Source organism: Chionomys nivalis, chromosome 18 (assembly GCF_950005125.1).
Source record: "Chionomys nivalis chromosome 18, mChiNiv1.1, whole genome shotgun sequence".
NCBI lineage: Eukaryota > Metazoa > Chordata > Mammalia > Rodentia > Cricetidae > Chionomys > Chionomys nivalis.
The window spans coordinates 27,750,031-27,756,952 of record NC_080103.1 but is presented as its reverse complement, the minus strand read 5'-3'; positions in this window follow the sequence as shown (position 1 = coordinate 27,756,952).

The window sequence follows — 6,922 nt, the reverse complement described above, 5'->3', positions numbered from 1 at the left end:
GGATTGAAGGTGTGTGTCACCACTGCCTGGTCTGTAAGGCTGATCAGTGCAGCTATTTTACTCTCTGAACTTCAGTCAAACTTTATTTATTAAAATACAAGTGAAATATCACTACATGTTACCACACCCAGCTTCAGATAATCCTTGGCAAGGGAACCAAGGATGCATATTGGGAAAGTATTGTCTTATTAATATAAAAAAAAATTTAAAGTGGAGTATCCATAGGCAAAAAAAAAAAGCAGTTATCTGTCTATGTTTTTACCATGCTTTCTGCATGGCAAGCTCCCAATTCAACACAAAGTTCATTAAAATCTTGCACATCAACCAGATATTATAGATACAAACTTTGGAGAAATGGTTGACACCAGCCTTAGCAACTTTTCTTAAGCTATGACACTGAAGGTCCCAACAGCAGTAGACAAATGAAACCACAACAAACTAGAAAGTTTCTCCACAGAATAAAATCATGAAGCCAGCTGATCCATCAACAGAGTGAGGAGACGGTTTACACAAAGTAGAAAAATGTTTGCCACAACATTATTTATTTCCTGTCAGAAGCTCATCATATGATTTCATTATTACAATTTATGATTGGATTCTGATTGTCGGGGCCAGTAGAGAATGTGAAGTGATGTTTACTTTTTAGGATGTTTTTTTGAAACTGAGAGTCTAGACTTCTCTTCAGGAGTGCCATATAAAATGCAGAAAGCCTAGTCACATTTGTATTTCAGATAGGCAAGGTATACATTTTAAATACATGCAAGTCTGCCAAATTATAGAGAGATCATGCTTATCTTTTGCTGTTCGTCTGAAATACAGATTTACCTGGGGTCCTGTGATTTCATTTGCTAAACTGCATGGACTGGAATTTGAGAGGATGCTTGCTGAGGTTCAAGTGTTTTCAAATTTAAGTGGTGCTGTCTCTCTCTCTGTACCTCTCTCTGTATGTTATCATGTGCGTATTATGGTGTGTGTGTTATGGCATGTGTGTTATGGTGTGTATATGTATGTGTAAGTTATGGTGTGTGTTATGGTGTATGGTGTGTGTGTGTTTGTGTGTGTATGTAAAGGTAGGTGGGTAGCTCATACTTTTTCACAACTGGAGGAAGGAGCAGTGAGGAACACCTGTCCTGGGAACCTCTGCCTCACACTGGTGCCTCCTCTCACACTGTGCTCTGTCATAGGTACTGCCATAAATGCTTTACTCTATTCCTCTAGTATTTTTATATTTGCCAAATTGTCAGGTGATTCCTTACAAATATAAAACAGCACTCTGATCTACAGTGGAAGATATTTTTGTCTCCTCATATCTAAGTTTTCCTATGTGGTTGTACTTACTTAGGAAGCCAAACGGCATACGCTCATACATCATGAGTTTGGAATTAGAGAAAAAGGAACTTTTTTTTAATGAATAACTTTGATCATGGTATAAAGTATCATAAAGTTAACCTTTTTTATATTTTTTGGATTCTATAATTTGGATTAAATAATAGATTATTTCATTCATTGGATATGGCTAAAACACTCTGCTAAAATACTCTTCTCTAACACTCCTTCCTGTTGTCTCTTCACTGGCCTGAAACTCAACTCCTATTTCAGTTTTCTAGCTCACTGCAACATCTTCCAAACATCGTTATAGCATCAGCATCTAATTTTACAGTGCGTACCTAGTCAATGGACTGTCTCTCAATTGCTTCTGGAATGTTTTCTAGATGATGGTCCATCTTACTCATTCTGTGTGGATTACTTTTGGCCTCTGAGACTGTGTCCTTTTCATGTCCTTGTTCTTCACTTTAATGAGCAGAGCAAGAAAATAGTGGAGAGGGATTTACTCTTTTGTGTTAAGTGGTTCCTTTCTACTTTTTAGGTAAAGCAACTCCCCTCTCTGTCTCTCTGTTTCTCTTTCCCCCACTTACACAAGATGTGTTTCCATTTTTAGTTTTCAGATGGCATACAGGGACCAGAGAGATGTGTGACTGGATAAGGAACTTTCTGAGTAAGCATGAGGACTAGAGTTTGGATGTTGCAGGAGGAGGCCGCTTGTTGGTTCCTGGCTGCTCGGCAGCTCAGACCCGAAATAACCACACAGAAACTGAATTAAATCACTGTTTGGCCCATTAGCTCTAGCTTCTTTTTGGCTAACTCTTACATATTAATTTAACCCATCTCCATTAATCTTTGTATTGCCACGTGACAGTGACTTACCAGCAAAGTTTCAGCATATCTAACTCTGGAGGCTCCATGGTGTCTCTCTGACTCTTCCCTTCTTTCTCCCAGCATTCAGCCTAACTTTTCCTGCCTACCTAAGTTCTGCCTTGCTATAGGTCCAAAGCAGTTTCTTTATTCATTAATGGTAATCACAGCACATAGAGGGGGCTCCTACATCATTTGGATACCTAGCACTCACATAAAACCTGGGCAGTTTGTTGGCATACTGGTAATCTTTGCACTCTGAAGACAAAGACAGAAAGGAGATCCTTGGGTAGGTTGGCTATACATTGCATTACTGGAATCAGGAAGCCCTGAGTTCAAGTGAGAAATCCCGCCTCGGTACACAAGATGGAGAGAGACTGATAAAGATACCTGATACCAACCTCTGGCCTCTAATGTTGATGCAAATATGTGCACACCCACTCACTCACACACATGTGCCCATATACATTTGAAGATGTGCATATATACATAATGTATGTGTGTGTGTGTGCGCACAGGCAAAAAAGATAACATAAAATGAAGTGCATAAACCTGCAATTCTGTGCTCACTTTTTATTAGAGTTGCCAGTTTCTTCTAATTTAGGCTCATAAGTGAATGCAGAAGAAAATTCTGTTTCTTAGTACTGCATTAAAATCCACATGACTTCCTAATTCTGTTTTTTTCTTTTATGGTCCTCTGATCTACATTAAAATATAATTTAGGTGGTAATTCAGAGGAATGGGAGACTATTAAAGTAAAACCAACCAAAAAAATTAAACATATTTTGTAGAGGAGAGTGAGATTATCTCCTTTAATAGATCCTAATGATAGTGGTCCTTGAAGAGTTCACCATGCAGTGTAGAGTTAAGAGTGACAGTAGTCTCTTCTAAATATTTTAATGGATATATGGAAGTTGTTCTTCACCATAGCAAACTGAATTTCCTTCTAAAGTTCAGATTTAAAATAACAATATTTCTTGTGATACTTAAGATGAATTTATTCAATCAAATGAAAGATTTAGGAAGCACAAAGACAAATGTTATGGCCCCAAAGTCTTATTTCCCACCTATGTCTGCTACCACAACACTCATAAACCCAAACACTCTGCAGATACCTCAGACACATGACCTGCCATGTACCCAGCCTTGACTTGAACTTACCATCCTTATGGATTTAATTTTTTTATTTTTATGTATTTATGTCTTTGTACCACATGCACGCAGTGGTACACAGAAACAAGAAGAGGGCTCTGGTTTCTTGGAACTGGAATTAACAGATGATTTTGAACTGACATGTGAATACTGGGAATTGAACTTGACTCCTCTGGAAGAGCAGTAGGTTTTCTTGACAGCTGAGCCATCTTTTCAGCTCCAAATTCTTACATTTTTATTTCTCCTATCATTTTATTAAAAACGTTCAGGGTAAACAAGACCTCCTGAAAATGACATAGTTTTTCATTTTAGTAATTATACTTCATATTTTCTGGTGCTTGCATTTAAAAAGGATCCAACAGGCATGTAGGGCAACTATAGCTGTATTTATTTTCATTTATTGATATGCAAAAGGATAGAATCTCAGAAGTTTGGTGATGTGTGTAACAACATAATGAGAATGAAAAGAACAGTCATTTCTCTTTAAATTTCATTCTCTCTTCCATATGGTGAGGGTTATAGTGAAAGCCACAGAAAATGCCATGCAGAAAATGCGTAGGAAGAATTTTATAATATTCTCTTCAGCTTGGTGCTCCGAAGCCTGCCTGGCTGACAACTTTCCTGGTAAAGCTCTTCTCTGAGGATGCTCCCCAGATGATCCCCAGCGGCACAGAGAATAGTTTCTAGTTCTGTTTCTAGAAAAATGATGGCCAAGAGATGCCAGCACACTGTAGGCTGTAGACTTGTACTTCATCCAATCAGTTCTATGCTGTCTTCTTGAGTCTGAATGTTCTTCTGAGATGGCAAGGCAATGGCAATATCTGGCATCTTTTCTTATTACTGTCCATGGGGGGGGGGGTGAGGTGTGATCTAGTCTGAGAGCACTGTTGCTATCAGCATGTATTCTCCCTGCATGAGCAGGGGCAGCAAGAACTGATAAGTTCTTCCAAGGAGTGAGCGTTCCATAAGTTGGTCTTGTGATCACAAAGTTGAAGATTTAGTTTGTTGATGATAATTCATTCATAGTGATGGCACCACCTTCAAGTTCTCCCATCTAATGTCACATTAATTTTTTTATGGATTTTCTTTGGACAAGAGCTTTGTATGTAATCATATAATTCACAAAGATCCACCTGCCTCTGCCTGCTGAATGCACAGATCAAAGGCACATGCCACAATATCGGATTCATAAGCTTTTTCAAGCATCCTTAGTGTAGTTATTCCTGCCTGCCTCTTCTCTGTCCTATCTCTCACATGCTTTCTCACTTAAACCTTTCCTCAATATTTCTTTATCCCCTGTCACACCACCTGTGTTCTATTCTCTCTTGCTGAAGATCTTTACCCACCACCCCATGGCTCCTTTCTAGTTTCCTGACTTCTAGAGATGGTGTAAGCTAAACATACTTGATGTCTACTGATTCAAGCCTGGGCTCCATATATGAGCATGAATATGCAATGATGCTTTCCCTGGCCTGGATTACTTCACTCAATATATTTTTCAGTTTACCCTCTAATTTCATAATTTCACTTTCTTTATAGCTGAATAAAATTACATATGCACCACATATTCACTGTACATTCATCACTTGATGATCATCAAGGCTGGTTCCATTTCCTAGTTATTGTGGATTGAGCAGCAATGAGCATGGATATGCAATTGTCTCTGCAGCAGGAGATTGAGTACTTTGAGATTATGCCCATGAGCAGTGCAGCTGGATCACAGCATAGAACTAGTTCTAGCTTTTAGGAGACTCCAATTTCTATAGTGGTGGCACCATTGTGCTATCCTGCCAACAATGAACAAGGAATCCTTCTCCCTACATTCTTAGTAGCAAATGTTGTCATTTATTTTCTTGAACTTACCTGTTCTTACTGAAATCTCAAAGTTGTTTTGATTTTTATTTCCATAATGCCTAAGAAAGTTGAACACTTTAAAAACACTTGTCAGTCATTTGTATTTTGTTTATTTTTGTTTTGTTTTTTGGTAACACTCTCTTCAGCTCCAAAACCCTTTTAAAAATTGGATTATTTTTCTGATGTTTAGCTTTATAATATGGAAACAATAAAATAGTAATATAATAATAATAATACAGTTTGAATAGGGGTGTTTCACAGGGAAGAATAACCTACTCCAGAAGTTATAGGTTATTAAATAAAAATCCCAGTGTCTGGCATGCGATATTTCCCTATGAGTTGTTGATCAGGAGGTTACCAGAGACCCCCAGAATGATAAACTTAATTGTGATTGTTATTGGTTGTTCACTAGGATTTGACATCAAAAATGTGTTTTAATAGTCAAAGGGTATGAAGAAACTAGCTAATACTAATCTGATAGTTTCCTCCCTTCTGGTCAGCTTTCGTAGCTCCAAAAACACCATTATGACTATTGGGAAATAAAAGAGTTATCAACAGTTTCACCCAAATGCGAGGGTAGGGAGCTAGGATGGTCTGCTATGTCAAGATACACCCATTGGTGCAATAGTGGCATGAATGTTGTGGGGGTAACGAACAGCTTTTTGAAGATTCAAGACTCATTCCACAGGAAAGAACCCATACCTTGTGCTATAAGTCTGAGTAAGAATGCAAGGCTAAAATGGTCGTAGACCATAGAGTGTTGTTGTCTGAGGTTTTCTGTCCTGCCTGGTTCCCGCAATCATTAAGTTTCAAAGAAATCTACATTAGTTATAAACTCCTGTTCTCATTGGCCTGCTTCTACTTCCTGCCTGATTGTTCTGCCTGTACTTCCTGCCTGGCTAGTGGCCAATCAGCATTTATTTAAAATATAATTGACAGAATACAGACCATTGTCCCATAGCACTAGAGGAGAAACTACTTTGCTAAATGAACATAGTATTAAAATGCTTTTGAAATACTTATATTTATAGCTGCAGATTTATAGTGTGTTTCTCAGCTTTCATCACAGAAACTTCCTTTCACAGTGTATATAGCTTAAGACAGAGACTCAGAACTGGCTAAAGGATGTTTTGCCACAAACAGGCCATGTGAATCACCATCACCCTTTGTCAAGTCTCAGCGACAACACAATAGAGAAGGCAAGGAAATTGTAAGAACCAAATGTTGGGAGTAATTTTGCAAAACAGTGTTTTCTGCACATGACAGGGTGGATGCAAATGTCAATGAGCTGCAGAATATAGGGTCCACCAACATTTCCAATCCCTCCCCTATGAACTATGGGCAATTAATAGTAGGGAGGTATAGTATAGTATTATAATAATAATACTATAGTTTGAATAGGTGTGTGATGGTTTGAATAATGGCCCCCATAGGTTCATATCTTTAAATTCTTAGTTAACAGGAAGTGGCACTATTTAAAAGGATGAGTAGAAGTGACCTCATAAGAGGAAATGTTTCACTGGGGGTGGGCTTTGAGGGTTCAGAAGCCCAAGGCAGTTTCCAGTGTATCTATTTTCCTGCAGCCTGTGGATCTATAGAACTCTCAGTTCCTATTTCAGCACCATGTCTCCCTTGTCAGAGCCCGTAGGCCCCAATATAGAAAATAATACTTGATGTGTTTCTTCACAGCAATATAATACTGATTAAGAGAGTGAGTCACACA